This window comes from Monodelphis domestica, chromosome 8 (genome assembly GCF_027887165.1).
Source record: "Monodelphis domestica isolate mMonDom1 chromosome 8, mMonDom1.pri, whole genome shotgun sequence".
NCBI lineage: Eukaryota > Metazoa > Chordata > Mammalia > Didelphimorphia > Didelphidae > Monodelphis > Monodelphis domestica.
In genome coordinates, this window is record NC_077234.1 from 104130110 (window position 1) to 104147404 (window position 17295).

Here is a 17295-nt window from a genome sequence, read left to right on the forward strand (position 1 = left end):
GAATAGAAGGGCCATTCCTCAAAATAATAAACAGTGTCTATTTAAAACCATCAGCAAGTATGGTCTGCAATGGGGACAAGTTAGAAACCTTCCCAATAAAGATCAGGAATTAAAGTTCAAAGAACTATCATTTACAGATTCTTCCCTAAATCATGTCAATATTTTTTTCCTCTTCTAGACCTATTCTACATATATTTTTTTGTTTGTTTTTTTTCTCAAGATCTTGCTTATTGGGTATCTCAAACTGGATGTCTCATAGATACTTTAAATTCAATGTCTCCAGATCTGACCTCATTATCTTCCTCTGAAACCAAACCTTTAAATGTCAAGATAATATCCATCTTTTCTATCACCTAAGATCACAAGTTTAATGCTATATTTGATTCCTCACTCTCTCATCCCTCAATATAGTTAATCTCTTGCCAAGTCAAGCCCATTTTTCATTTATAATCTCTCATATATGTCTCTTTCTTGCTTTTGACACAGATACCACCCTAGTCTACACTATCACCAGGGGTAATAACCTTCTAGTAGGTCTCAATACTTCATATCTCCTCACTATAGTGTACATAAGGTAAAATTCAATATTCAAAATTCAACTATTCAATAAACTCCATTGACTATCACCTCCTTAAATAAAAATAAATGCTTAAAAAATCCTTTATTTGATATTCAATGTCCTTCATAATCTTGTCACCTGAAACTTGTCTAACTCTTTTATATCTTCCTCACCCTCACATACCCTCATCTAAAGATGTTGACCTCCTTGCTGGTCCTCATGCAAGACATACCATCTCCTGACTCTAAATTTTCATTACTTTTCCCCTATTCCTGGAATTTTGTATTTCTTCATCTATGTCTCCTGCCCTTTCTGGCTTCCTTAAACCCTAGCTAAAATCTCACCTTCTACAAAAACCCTTTCTCCATCCCCTTAAATGTTAATGTATTGCTGCTTGATTATCTTCAATTTATTCTGTAAATATCTTGTTTATTATATAGTTGTTTACATGTTTCTCTCCTCTTTAGACTATGAGCTTCTTGAGAGCAAGGAATGATTAATTTTCTTTTCCTTTATTCCTGCTCTCTCTCTCTCTCTCTCTCTCTCTCTCTCCACAGGACTTCAGCCTATAGTAGTGGCTTAATAAGCTTCATTTCAATTGACTAAATGGCAAGGTATGCATCCAGCTCTAGATGATCCATATAGTGAATAGATGAAAGGAAAATAAATATTAAATATTCAATAGGTTATTTTGTTTTAAAGATTTATAGGGGTTCATGTGATATTTGTGTATCTGTGTGATGGAGATTTTTTCTGTAAACAGAAATATTCATGCAGTATCTGTAATTAGAAACCCCTTTTGCCTAATTTGTAGTATATCTCATCAGTTATAGCTATGAATATTATATTGAGAATTAGGTTAACTTTTTAAAAGTAGCTATTCAGTTACCTGTTTAATGATCTTCAATTACCATTATTAAAAAGCTGAAAGTTAAAATTTTAAGTATATTTTAGATAGTGATTAATTAATTAATTTAATAGAATTGTTCAATTAAACCATAAATTAGGATATTAGGGCAAACAAAAGTATCAGTACAGAATATTTTTAGAATATCAAAAAGTTGGGAAAGGCAAATCACATTTTGTGTAGTGTTTGAAGAAATATGTATTATATGACTATATGTTAATATATATGTATGTTTAATCTTATATAAAGTATATTAGATTAATTACCAAAGATATACTATATAAAGAACAAAGTAAAAGGTATTTAAAATGTATTGACACAGTAAAACTAACCCAGAGAAGCACGGTAGACAGTATCATTTTCATATCATTTTCAACCTTCAAATGATATTCATCCCTGACTCTATAGAAAATAAAATTATATATTTTTAAAACATTTTTTTCATTCTTTTAAATAGAAAGCCAGAAGAAAAATTGAATTAGAGTTGTATTTGGTATTGATTATATTATTGAATGTATTAAATGACAAGGAGAATAAAATGCTGTAATATTGTAATTAAATGATACACTAGTCATCCTCTCATGCTCATTCTATTATTTTCATAATAGCAAGATAGAATTATTTTAGGGATTTAGATTAGTTATAGAGTAATTCCATTCCATTCTTTCTTATCTTGTATTCACTGAAATAAGTTCATATTTTTTTCTGAAAGGAGTTCAATCACTTCAATTTGCAAATGTACTATTCCTGTTATTTAGGGGAGAGGTAACCTTGTGGAGTAGTGAGATTCAAAAGTTTTTTGTTGTTGTTTTTTTCCCCAACCAAGTATCATTGTTTTTGTCCCTTTCAGTGAAAGCTTGCTGTGATCATTCACAGATGCAAGAATTGCTTCCCTGGAAAACCAAGGTATCAGAGGGAGTAGATGATTGGTAATGGAAGCTGTATGTCCATTTCTCACCAGTGTACATTGTCAAAACAAAGATATGTTCAGCATACATTTGCCATCTGCTGATTATTATTTCATTTGAAGCTTATTTTCAGTTTATTTGATCCAGCTTCCTCTCCACCTTCCCTTTGTTTTATTTATTCCACACTTTTCTATCAACTTACCCACTGTTTTCTAGCTGTTTTATTTTCAAAACTTCTTTATATTCCCCTTACTTCCTAAGTTTTCTTACATTTGGATTCAACCTATCTCCTCCAAGAGTTAATTCCCTGGGAAGAGAAAACTTGTGCTGATATTCACTGAACCATGTTTTGGGACTAATCTGGGCACTGAGGGAAGAAGAGCAGAACTTCATTATTAGCTGGCCATACTGACAATGTATCTTTTTTTGAAAGTCCCAAGTACTGAATCTGTAGCCTGCAACACCCTTTAAACTAATTTATCACTTCTTTTGACATCCATTAGAACTTCTTTTATAATATTAAAGATATAAAACATACCTCCTTTAAGAAACATGGTTTAGAGCAGCAGGAGTGTCCCAATCTTGAAGTTGAAAGATCAAGGTGAATTCTCAGCTCTGCTATTCACTAGCTGTGCGACTTCAGGTAATTAGCCATAATTTGCTTCTCTGATCCTTAGCATATTCATCTGAAAAATAGAAATAATAATAATAGTACTTGGGCTATCTATCTTACAAAATTGTTGTGAAGGCCAATTAAAATTATATAAATTCTATGATTTAAAATGGTATCAGTTAAATTTTTCATAGTCACAGTAACTAATACAGAGCAAGATTTGGAATCCTTTCTTATTATATTACAGCAGGTGTTGACTGTCATCTAAGATTTCGATTTATTCAGTAACATTGAGATTCAACATCGATGATTTTTTTTTTTGCTTTTAGTGAGTTATTTTTAGGATACCTCCATAATAACCTTTCTCTTGGAATTTAGCTTGAAGTACTTTTCAAACAATGTATTTAAATAATAGTAGAAGACCTTGATTTAGGAGATAGTAGAATTAGAATTTCTTCTTTGATGTTGATCAGTTGCATAACCCTAGTTGAGTCACTTAATTTGTCTGAAATTCAGCTTTCTTCTCAGAAAAAAATGGGAATTTCTTTTCATACCTTTTGTTTCAAAAATGTCAGTTATTTTTAGCATTTACTTCCGTAATATTGTGTGGAAGATATCCACATTGTAAACTATAGAAAAACTACATAGTGCCTGTTATTAATATTATTATCATTATTTTATTTTCTAAAGTCTAAAAGAAGAGTTCCTTTATTGGAACTGAATGGATAAATGTTAATAAAAAGACTGCAATATGAATAGTAAAATTCTTTGGTTCTGAATCTGTGCTATTGTTTCTTCCTCCATGTATCACAAGAAATTTATAGGAAGGTATGTATATAAATACAATCTTTGCCAAAATAAAATACTTCAAGATGTATATTATGAAAAAAGTTTAAAACAAAATATCAACAATGAAAATATCTCACTTCCATGTTTAGGTACCAAGGAATAATATTAGGAAGAAGTAACAAGTCTTTTCACTTGATGTTCATATATCAATTCATAGCATGATATGGAAGCAGTTACAATAACAGAAAACTATGGAAGCCTGAAATCAAACACCCATTTCTAATGCTAACTACCTGATTAGTCATATTAATTTTCCCCCATTTCTTTTAGTTTCCTCAAGTGAAGCAACCGAGGTCCCTTACAGAACTACCTCTATGTTACTATAAAGTTGTAGATAGAATCCTGGATTTGCAATGGAGGAGATTTGAGTTCAAATTTCACATCTGACATGTACACAGGGACAAATTCCTTAACCTTTTAAGCTTTAGGCAAGTCTCTAAGACATAATTATAAAGTTTTGACCTAATTATGATATGTTTTGGTATATGAAATTGCCACACTAACAAAATAATCATTCACTGTTAAATTACTAGTCATATTGAAAGAATAGTAACATAACATTTAGGGCACTGGAGTAAGAAGGGAGCAGAGTCAGGAGGCTACAGTAAGGAGTGGCAGCACAAGCCAGAAGTAAGTCCCCAAACCACACATCTACTGTTGCAGGTTATGACCTGGGCCCAAGTCAACATCCAGACCCTGGGACCCTGCCTGGGCCAACAGCAGCATCACTCAATGCACACCCCTTAATGTTTCAAGCAAATCTATATTAAGGTCTGGAATTCTAGCCAAGGGCAGTTCATGCCATGAAACCTTATATATGTGGGTCTAAAGTGAGCCCAGAAGTCCCAGCCCAGGCTTGTGGGAAGGACCTGAATACCAGTTTGGAGCAATCTGTAGACCCAGGGCTGAACCCAAGCTTCCCAGTTGGGGTATTTCCCAGGGTACTGGTTTGTAGAAGCCTCACTAACCCTTGCCAAAACTCAAAGTGGAGCCCCTGGGCAGGGCAGTCTGCACTGTGCTATGTGTCTGACCTGATCAAGCCCAGAGTAAGACCAAAAGCCTACACCCTTAGCTGAGCCTAGAATTTAAGTCATCAGTAGTCTCAAGGGGTGATTGAATGAACAGTGGGTGGTGACTATCAGTGTGCCCAGCTGATAGATCATAATACCACTATGCAAGAACTGAAAATTGCAGAAATCCAGAAATTAGAATAAGGGTAACATCAAGGAAAAATTGAAATTCAAGAAAGTGTCATATCCTTCTAGAAAACAGTCTACCTTTAAAATGAAAGTGAAAATCAAGGGAAAAACTAAGAAAATGAGCGAATATTTCAAAAAAAAAACAAACCTACCCATAGAAAAATTTTGTGGAAACAAAGAGCATGGCACAGACGTAGAAAAACACAGAGAAAGCAAAACAAACACACACAAAGCTCCAAAGACAAATAAGAATAGGACTCAAATTCTAGATGAACAGAAAAAAAGAGGTCAAAAATCAATTTAGAGAGGCAGAGGAAAAATAGGGAAGTGAGATTAAAGCAATGTAAGAAAAATGAGCCAAATGAAAAAGGAGGCTCAAGAAAGCTCATGAAAGAAAAATACTTTCTTAAAATTAGAAATGAACAAGTAGAAGCTAATGACTCATTAAGAAACAATAAAAGAAAATCAAAAGAAAAACAACAAGAAGAAAACCTGAAATATTTTACTTAATAAACAACTGACTTAGAAAAGAAATCAAGGAAAGGTACTTTAAAATTATTGAATTACCTGGAAGCCATGACAAAAAAAATCCTGGAAAACATGAAACAAGAAATTATCAAGAAAACTGACCAGATAGATATTCTTGAACAAGAGAGTAAAATAGAAATTGAAAGAATCCACAGATCACTTCCAGAAAGAAATTCTCTAATGACAACTCCCAGGCACAGAGTAGCAAAATTCAAGAGCCTCATACTAAAGAGAAAATACTATAAACAGCTAGAAAGAAACAATTCAAATACCATGGAGCTATAGTTGGGATTACACAAGACTTAGGAGCCTTCACATTAAAGGACTGGAAGGCACATGATATGAATGCTGGAAGGTGAAAGATATAAGTTTACCACCCAGAATCACCTATCCAACAAAACAATATTTTCTTTCAGGAAAAAAAAATCCATTCAATAAAATAGAAGATTTCCAAGCATTCTTGATGAAAAGGCCAAACCTAAAAAAAAAATCTATCAAAGAATTTTTATTAAAAAACAATATGATAAAAGACAGAAAGAGAAGTAATTCAGAAGTAGCAAGAATATATAAAATAATTATGTAAGAAAAATCTTAAAATATTTTTAATGATCTAGCACCAGAAATTCTGTAGAATGAATTCAAATGGGCCTTAGGAATCACTGCTAACAATAATGTTAGTAGAGGTGATATGATTCTAAAGATTTGAAAATGTTAAAATGCTGCACACACCTATGAATAAAGGGATAATTTTATGGAAAAACAAGATATATATTATTATGAGATACAGAATACGTAATTTTGCCTACTTTTGTCCAATTAAAAAGGTTTTGGAGAAACTAACAAAGGCAACCAAGATTAGAATAAAAATAAAAATTAGGAAAAAAGTTTATACCTAGGATCTCTGACAAGGACCTCATTTCTCAAATATATAAAGAAGTTACTCATATTTACGTGAGTTATTTCCTAATTCATAAATGTTTAATGGATGTAATATAAACAGGTAATTCTCAAAAGAAAAAAAAATAAAGCTATTTTTAGTTTTGTAGGGAAAAAAATGTTCCAAACTGCTTTTACTTGTAGAAATACATTTTTTTAAAAGTGCCACTTCACACCCATTAGCTGATAAAAAAAATGATAAATATTAGAAAGGATGTAGGTAAATTGTGACACTAATACACTGTTGTCAAAGCTGTGAAATGACACAAGCATTATTGAGAGCAAAATGGAAATATACCCAAAGGGTCAAACTGATCTGTACAAACGCTTTGACCCAGCAAACCTGGGTTTGCTATAACCCAAAGACAACAAAGATGGGGGGGAGGGAGGACATACTTGAATCAAGTTGCTCTTCTGTGGTGGCAAAGATTTGGAAACTGCAGTGATGGTCATCTGTTGGGAAATGACAGAATAATTTTTAACAGATTATTATTGTACCATAAGAAACAATAAATTATTATTAGCAATGCAAGGTTTCAATATAACTCCAAGAGACACAGGACAACATAAAAAGAACTGATGGTGTCCTGTCATACTCCTTTTCCAATTTTATACTGTGGCTACATAATGAGAAGACAATAAGATCTATTGGAAAAATCCCTGATGTTTGGAAATTCTGACAGAAAAAGGAGAATGATGGCAGAGGAGGAGATGAATAGATAGTATCTTGGAAGCAATAAATATAAGCCTGGACAGACATTGGGAGATAGCAGAATGTAGAAATTCCTCGTTTTGCATATAGTAAACAGTGAATCACTGAATACAATTTTACTAAATATAATATTTCAAAAGGTTCAAATTCTTATGATAGGAAATATTTCATCCTTTTCAGGAAGAGGCAGAATGCTTTAAATTTCCAGAATGGGCACATTATATAATTTGAGAAATATGTTAGGATAATTTAATTCCTCAATGCATTTACCATGTTTTCATTTTTATAAGTCACATTTTCTTCCTGGGCAACTATATATACTTACATCTTATTTTTCATGAAAATTGTATAATGCAGTGACAGGAGCACTGAGTCTAGTACATGAGGACTTCACTTCAAACTAAATTTCATCTCAATTTTTAATATTCTTATGACCTGAAACCAATCATTTCATTTCTGGAACCACAATGTTTTCAGATAATAAATTGCCAAATATATGTATGACTGGGTTTGATCCAGGGCTCTCAGGTCCCTTCCTATTCCAATTCTACAATCCTATGAATACATATGTCATATTCCACATTTTATGAATAAGCTGAGTTTTCATAGAAAATTAGTATATACTCATCTATTATTATGTATTATATGTACATATGTGTTAGTTATATCCATGTAAATTTTGTAAATTATTTATGTTCATTTTTCAAAGTAAGTAATTAAAATTCATGGGAAAGGAATAATAAGATATGGGAATTTGGGAGAAAGATAGTTTAAGATAGAAAACTCTTGGATATAATAAAAAGCATGTTAGGTTTGGATAAGACCTAGGTTTTAGGGCTTCTTAGTTGTTACAACCAGCACAAAGTCATTTAGCCTCTCAGTGACTTAGTTTTTACCTCTGATAAATGAGTTAGTTGACCTAGTTTGCTTCTCAAGCACCTCCCATTGCTAATTCTTTGATATTATAATCTAACAGAAAAGAAGCTATGGCTAATGGATAGAAAGAAAGAAAAAAAAACATTTACATTAAAAAAAGTTTGGGGTATGAAGAAAGGGAAATAAAAGTGATTTGCTCATTATCAACACCATAAAAATTCTCATACAATTTCCCATTATGTTTATTTATAGATAAAGGCTCTGTTACTAGGATCTTGATTCATAAAAAAATAAGTCTGTATGGAATATTCTGTCATAGGATATATTTGTAATTTTATATTTTACTTGTACCAAGATTACTTTTGAAAAATATACAAATAGTGAATTAAGTTCATAGGAATCAAAGATTGAAATGCTATATTTGCATAACTAGTCAAGGTACTTTTTTAAAATGAACATCTGACTATGTGTATTGTAACCTGGTCTTGAAAGTAAAGTATTATACCCTATTATACCCTGTCTCAAAATGTAGGGATTATTTTCAGGAATAATAATGGTTCCCAATTAAGATCTCAATTGAGCTTCCCTCATGATCTATTACTTAAATAAAGTATTCTGTGCTCATTTTTCCAATATCCAATACTTATTACCATTAGCTCATGAAAAAATCATCAAAATACTGATGTCCCTGAGAAAAAATCACAACATGATAGGAAGTACATTGAATCAGTCATCACAGAAACCATGCTGTCTCTACAGAGAAAAGTCAATCTGGGATAAGAGTGATAAAGCAGATTGACACCAAAAAACACAGTTTTACTTACAACACAGACTCCTATAGGGCACAAGCCAGTTTCTTCAGTTTCTCAGAGGAAATGGTAGCTCACACAGATCCAGGTTTAACAAGCAAACTATCATTGATATCAGAGAAATGATCCAAGAACCTGGGGAGGTCCATACTGAGCATTACCTGTTGTTGTCAAGGTAACAATTGCCTTTGCTCACAAGATCCTTCCAGAGAACACCACAGTTGGTGTACCTGCTGCCACCCACTAGTCAATGTTATATACTAGAGCAGTAATCAGTGTGTTTGTTTCCTCTGAAACAGATTTGGTTATGATAGAATTCAGAAGTTTGACACATTTGTTTTTCAAGTAAGGGATAGGTCAAATACAGTAAGTTAGAAGTCAGCCAGATGAAATCAAGTTAGAGTTGTCAGCAAGAAATAAAATAAAAAAAATGTCATTTTCAGCTACCAATGATGTTTAATTAAAAACAAGTTATTTTTTATAATTTCAATGAGCTTTAAAATAATCAAATTCTATCAGCCTGAAGGGGTCATAACTGGGAGATAAGTTTTTATAGAGAAGGGTAACTGATCTCTGTGAAACCTGCTGGGAAAAAGAATTGAGTTTAATGTTCAAGAAGCTCTACAAGTACAGGCACCTGGTATGGTGGTGTAGATCTATAATCCCTATTTTTAGGGGAGGCTGAAATGGGAGGATTTCTTGAACTTGTGAGTTCTGAACTGAATTAGAATTAAAGTCATTCAGGAGTCTGAACTAAATCTAGCACCAATATGGTGAACTCTTGAGTACAGGGGGATTCCAGGCTGACTTAGAAATGACTCCTGTGAGAAAAGATCAGGTCAAAACTTCTGTGAATATTAGCAGTGAGACTGGGACAGGGAGTTGTAGCTCCACTTTTAATTTGATTGAATTAGTCATATATATATATATATATATATATATATATATATATATATAGAGAGAGAGAGAGAGAGAGAGAGAGAGAGAGAGAGAGAGAGAGAGAGAAATAATATAGAGATATTTGGTGAGTGTGTATATATATACACACTCACCAAAGGAGATAAATGTCAATCATCATCAGTCTTCAAAAACATCACTTCTGGTGTCCATAAGTTTGTGTCAGTCATAAGGAAACCAGAAAAGAGAGCCCAGCAGGAAAAAGTGCTATATTTAACCACCAAAGTCCTGTCAGTGTTATTAACACAACAGAACTATGATCACAATTCTTTTATGGTTGTAGTACAGACTGCCATTGTCCTAAGAACTCTGTTTAGCAGTTAAGGTTGAAATCATGTATGAGCAAAGGGTGAAGAAAGGACCCATTGACATTGACTGTAACACAGAGAAAAGACTAACTCCTCAGGGAGGTCGCCAACACACAGAATAATTAGTAAAACTACACTTTACTAAATCCTCAGGCTAAAGAAGATTAAGATACTACTGGGAAACATAGATGACCTAAATTACATTATAAGGTTAAGTTAGATTTTAATTTCATTTATTTTTCTCAATGTGGAGGCTCTTACTTGCAAGTAAAAACAAATAATATTGAATGGGACACCCAATTACGTGATACACTGTTACTTAGGTGAAGTAAGATTAATTGTTTACCTAAATAGTTGGAAATCCAATTATAGTCTCTTACTATGGAGATAGTTACTCACAAGTGGAAGTTGTGAAGTCTCTGAAGCAAGATTCACACTCTCTAAATATTTTTGTCTAATTTATTCCTTATCATGTTATTAGGGTACTTTTAAGAACAAATATCATAATGAAAAATGATTAACTATTTGCTACTCATTTTTATAATAAGTTAATCTTATTATTTCAATGTTTAATCCTGACTTTTCATCAGCAAAAATGGATTTATATGAGCTTTCTTTCTGTCTCTCTGTCACTCTGTCTCTGTCTCTGTCTCTGTTTCTCTCTCTCTCTGTCTCTGTCTGTCTGTCTGTCTCTTTCCTCTGTTACTTTTTTCTTTATATCGGTCTGCTATCTCTTATTTGTAAAGGTACTTCTACTGTAAAACTGTCACATCTAAGATTTGGAAAGAATCTAAGAAGTCAAATATTCAAGCTAAGGAAAAAAAAAAGAAAGAACCCTGTAACATCCTAGACAAGTGGTCATCCAGCCTACCTTGGAAGATTTCCCACAATGGAGACATCGATTTAACCAAAAGAAACTTTAAAGCATATTAGAATGGTTCTAAGCTTTAAGTTGCTTTTTCCATTTTTAATAAAACAAATTATGCTCCCTTCAACTTCTACCTGTTGCCTCAATTTTTACTCTCTGAAAAGAAGCAAAACATGTATAATCCTTTTCCCACATGACAGCTCATTAAATACTTGTGTAGGAGGGAAGATTCACACCTATTCCAACCTCAATTAATATAACTAACAAGATTTGTTCTGTGTCTTGATACTTTTTTATGTGATAAGTCCTCTTTGAGTTACAGAATCAAAAGTGTAAAATAATTTTGAACAAATCCTAGATAGTGAATGTATTGAACTAATAAAAGGTATATAGATGTGAAAAACCTATTTAACAAAGTTTAGAAGGAGTAAAGTACTGTAAGTTATCTATAAAATTAGATGACAAGATATATCAAAATTGGTTGAAATAATTAGAATTATTCTTGGACTATGCCTATCAGATAAGGAGATTCCAGTAGTAGATTTCATTAATTGCTCTGAGAAGTAAGCTTGAAAGGTAATTTGAATATCCAAAGTCTAAGTTTCCTTTTGTTTTCTTTTCCCTATAAAAGATTACATTCTGAATCACTGAAAAAATCAAAAGCAATAATTTGCTATAAATATTCAGTTTAGTTTTATCAGTTTGGATACCTAGAAGCACCACTTACAAGCACTTACAAGTGAGTCATATGAATTGCTATGAATATGACCTAGTTGATATTTTGAGTTATGCCTTTCAAGTTACTTTTACATATGCTTGGGTAGGCACATTTTAAAGGAATATGGTCCATAGAAGTAGGAAAAAAATAGTAAGTATTAATTTACCTACGTGTGGAAGTTCATAGATGTATGATAAGATTTTAAATTGTATCAGGCTAATAACCAAATATAGATATTTACTTGACCTTCCCAACAGTTAAAAAAAGTTCCTTCTATTTACATAGAAGGCAATCGAGTGGCATAGTGAATGCAGTGCTGAGCCTAGAATCAGGAAGGCTCCTATTACTGGATTTAAATCCAGGCACAGATACTTACTAGCTCTTTTACCCTGGATAAGACACTTAATCATGTTTGCCTTGATTTCCTCATTTATAAAATGAGCTGGAGAAGGATTAATGCCAAATCACAAAACCCAAATGGAGTCCTGAAGTGTTATTTGGACATGACTGAGAAATGACTAAAGAACAGCAAATTCATCAATAATGTCCCTAGAAAAAGAACAAAATGGTTCATTGTTCTCAGATTATCTTGGAAACAAGGTGGTAAAAGTGCCAACTTCTGAGATACCATAGGTAGGTTTGGAAGAAAGCCCAAAATATGTATTTCTAAACTGGCAACAAAATAAAAACTATTTTGATATTGATATTTAGTGTAACAATACACTGCTTTGTGAATAACTAACTATGTTTATATCCAAGACAAGGCATTACTATTTTACTTACTTATTTTTATTTCACCTTTGTCTAGCTTACTAAACACTCTTTATTCTCTAGTGCATTCAGCAGCTGGTATAACAGATGCTTGTTTTCAACTGTCTAATTAAAATGCAACTTAAGCAATATTAGTAAGGTTGGTAACTGACAACTGCCCTGTTAATAAAATCTGGGGATAATATATAGTGAACAATGTGATTGAGTTCTCATTTTAATGTTTGCAAATCTGAAATTGTTCATTTGGTGAAATTAAAAAAAATAGTTACTGGATTTCCCTAGCATCCTTTTATTCAGAAGATGTAGGTGGTATAATATTTAGTTTATAAATAAATTCTCATTATCTAAAGAAAGAAAAAGGGAAATCAAATGAAGCTTCAATTAAAAAAATGTACAGTAAGAAAAATGTGAGTTGTTTAAATAAATGTTCTAAAAATAAAGGGCAGCATATAATTATTTATTTCTTCTTTCCTATTCAAGAAAATAAATACTTAAAATATGTTTTATTTTTAATACCAAATACATTTAAAAAATGATTTCAGAAAAAATGGAATAAGTTCATAAACAAAGGAAATTCTAAGAGCTCTATTGAAAAGCTAACCTTAAAGTAACAGAAATATCTTAGTGGATTAAAACATGTATGCATTTGAAGTAAAAATCCCATAAGAACAAAAATAAATGCATGCAAAGTCAAATTCATCATTTGAGTTGGGGCTGGTGATAGCTGTGATAGTAAAAAGGCAAAGCAATGATAATCAAAGTAATGAATATTAGAACTTCTATGCACCTTAAGATTATTAATAAAATCTAAGATATTTTCAAAGGATAATGAAATGGCATACTTTCCCTGTGGGACAATACCAATGTTTAGACTATGTCAATTACGATAATGTAACGTCTTCTATAAATCGGAAAAATGGATGAGACAGCAGATGTTTGTAGGTCAGTCTCACTTAGAACTAACATAATGATGAGCCTAACATTGAGAATAGCTAGAGAAGTGGAGGTTTTTTTCTTTTGTTTTGTTAGTTTTCTTTTGTTTTGTTTTATGATCTGGTACATTGAGAAGACAAAAACTCTCAAAATGCCTCAGAAATGCTGACTGGAAATGCTTTTGTGCAGCGCCATTGGCCACTAATGTGAGCAAAGCCAAGGAACCTGTGAAAGTCTAAAGACATGATTGCTTTGATGCTGTACCTAGAGCATAAAATAATAAAATTGGAAAAGATTTCTTGTCAATTATAAGTAAGGACTTAGTGTTGCTTTATGTCTGTGATGTGTTCAGATGCAAAGTTCACAAAAATGTACTGTGTAAAACAGTGGGAGATAAGAACTTTATTCCTAATTCTAGATTATGTGAAGTAAACGGAAATTATGTTACAAGGATCTAAAAATGGAAAAGCTAAAAAACCACATATAACACAACCTGCAAAAATGCTATCTAATAATGAAATTGATGCCAATAATGTGTCAATGGAGAAAAATATTTTGAAAAGATGAGCATTCTTAAAATGGAGTTTTAGTTTGATTACAGTTACCCAAATAATAATCCACACATAAAAAAGCAATTGTTGAAAATTTGGTCTCCTCTAACCATGATGAATAAATATAATTTTTAAAAATATTTGATGAACAGTGTAAAAATAATTGTGGACCTGTAATATAGGTTCTATTACACACAGTTATTGCCATTCAAAGGACTGTTTCAGGACTGAATGTTCCTAAGTAGAGGTGTCAAATATTGCCATGGCAAAAGTGTTTGAGAACATAATGGAAGAAGTACAGAATGACAATGGAAGATTACATAAGTACTAAATTGTCTTCATGATTGATAGAAAACTATTTGGCAATTATGTGGGTGAAGAAGAAAAAGAAATATGACAGAAAAATAAAAGAATATTAGAAAATGTTATGTCTAATAAATAATTAAATTCCAAAAAGTGAAGGACATATCAGGAGCCAAGGAAAATAGTAAAAAAACAAAACAAAACAATTAAACAACAGATAAACACTCACCAATATTTCAAATTTAAATTCATTTGTTTTTTGAAGGGAAAATCATAAAAATGTTTTGAAAATATTCCTTAATATATTCGTGGGCTTAAAGTAAGTTTATTTTTCCTTATAATGAAGAAACTTAATGTGCACATAAAGCTCAACAGCCAACAGAAGAAAATGACATAAATTAAAACAGTACTTAATGTTATTTATGTTTTATATCAACCTTTTTCATGTTTTACATGTTAAAATATAAAATATCCCCATTATATCAAATAGTGGTAAAATAGAGCCTTTTGAATCACTTTCTAATTATAAAGGGGTGACAAAGGAAAACCATAAAAACCAAGTAACACCAAAATTCTAATAGACTACCTAAAAATTAAATTCATGCCTTGTCCATATATTATCAATTTTGATGGTAAAAGACACATATGTATAATATTAAGAGAGGATAGAAAACTTTAATTTGCTTCTTCAGTAGTCTATCAAACAGACAATAAAACATATGACATTTTACCTTTTATAGGATAAGTAAACACCACCCTAGAATGGAAAAAAAAAATCTGCTGAAATATTGAGTCACCAAAAGGATAAATGAGATATTCCGTGATAAAGCCACCAGGCTACTTCCTACAGGGGGATGCTAGGACTTCACATGAGCTTGTCTGTCAAGATCTTCTAGTATAATTGAATTTAGAGATCATCTAGAAACTTAGAAATTATCATTCTACCTGTTTCACATTACAGGTATGGAAACTAATGGCCTGCAAAACAAAAATGACTTAGAGAAGAGTCTGCTTTGTATACAGATTGGTTATTAAGTTAAAAAGAATCTAAATAGTAGCTGGTTTCTGTGGAGAAGTGGCTAGATAGCTGTCCTCACAGCCAGGAAGAATGGGGTTCAAGTTTTATCTCTGACACACACTGACTGTGTGACTTTGGTTAAGCCATGAAACCCCACATCATTAGCTGAAAGGGTGCTGAACTATAAAATAGGTTTAATCAAAGGAATGTTATATATAAATATCATAATCCATAATAACACAAATATTATACAAATCACAAAAAAACATAGGCCTAATGTAAAAAAAAATACATGCACACATAGATAGAAGTATTTTCCTTTAGTAATTTCACTTCCTTCTCTAGGGATCTTAAACTGCCCTTCATTATGTAAGTGCAAAATCAGACAACTCATATCATATTATATGTTCATCAAGTAGTCTATGCAATCTTAATTATATTATATAAGCCAAGAGATAATATACTGTAATGTTTAGTTTTTTCTTTGTCATTTACTTTGCCTAGTGAGAAATTATATTCAGTGGAGACTAATTTTGGCTCAATGGAGGAAGGAAAAAAATCAAACCTTGATTAAAATAAATTCAATTCCTGGATTAGTCAGTGCTAGACTGAAACTATAAATACTCACCAGTGGAATTTGTGCTAAGTCATTTTTAAGTTCAGTTAGCTATGCCATCCGTTGTACTAAACCACAAGAGCTAATGATATTACTTGGGATATAAAGGGTAGGATGAAATACATTCAGATATATGTGTGTGTATACATATATATATATATATATATATGCATGCATATATATATATATATATACATATGTGGGGTGTATGGGGTGCTCAGGGAGGGGTAGTATCTCTGGTATGGAGGGCTTGTCGTGCCCTCCTAGGGCAGCTCTCCAGCCTCTGACCCCGACCTAACACCCAGCTCTCACTTGTGACTCCCAGTAGCTGCTAGCATGCAGCAGCAGCCACACCCCCGGCAACGGCTTCGACAGGCCGGCTAAACCTTGTGAGGGTAGCCATCGGGTTGTCGACCCCTGGTGAACCAGGGCTTTGCTCACCCAGCATGTGAAGACTGCTTCGGCGGAACAGAGGGAAGAAACCAATAAGAAGGTTCAAAGGCTGAGAGGGCGATGCAGGGAAGCATTGTGGAGTGCTTGGGCCTGTTGGAGCACAAAGGACAACACAGCCATCCAATGCAGCTGAGGAAGTCTCCAGGTGTAACGACTTTTCGTGCCAATGGAACCAGGCTTCCAACACCGAGAGAGTGGGACTGTCACTGTGCATCGGCTTTTCCACTTAAATCTCTTTCACGCAGAAGTATCTTTGTGCACACTCATCTATCCTAACCCCGTCCACCCTCTTCAAGACCTGCGGCGATGGGGGAGTGGTGACACAACAGGTGGAGGTGACCACTGGCAGTTGTAGTCACGATCCTGCACGTAGGCGGCCCATGGACCAGTGGTCACTCGGCCCTGTGGGCAGCAGGGACGTTCGACAGCATCCTGGGCAACTAAGCAGCCCTCTCTAGGACAGCACTGCTCACCCTAATCAAGGGAGGGGACTAGAAAAGGTGTGCCAAACATTGCCTGCGCTACAAACACCTGGTCAGCACACCGCGGCTGGTGGGTCATTCCTTTAAGTGGTCGAAACCAAAGAAAAAATACAAAGAGACTCCTACTAGGAGCATGGAACATCAGAGACATTACTTGATAGAGAGAATACCCCAAGACATGAAAGAAGAACAGCTCTGATCGGTAAAGAACTGACACGATATAACCTTAACATCACAGCCTTAAGAGAAACACGCTTACCAGAAGAGGGATCACTCAGCGAACCCACCACTGGATACACCTTCCTCTAGAAGGGTAGAGGCACAAATGAAGACAGAATCCATTTTGTTGGCCTGGCCATCAAGACCAGTTTGCTCAAACAGCTGCCAGACTTGCCTGTGGGCATCAGCGAGAGGCTCATGA

At 33.3% G+C, this 17295-nt stretch overlaps 1 long non-coding RNA gene across 1 annotated transcript; it reads right to left on the reverse strand.

Moving 5' to 3' along the window:
• Positions 1-2558: 2558 nt before the first annotated feature.
• Positions 2559-6955, reverse strand: LOC103101517 (uncharacterized). The gene is made up of 3 exons (XR_001623997.2): positions 6896-6955; positions 2913-3060; positions 2559-2741 (listed from the first exon to the last, which is right to left on the reverse strand). It is a non-coding gene; the product is annotated as an uncharacterized LOC103101517 (long non-coding RNA).
• Positions 6956-17295: the final 10340 nt, after the last annotated feature.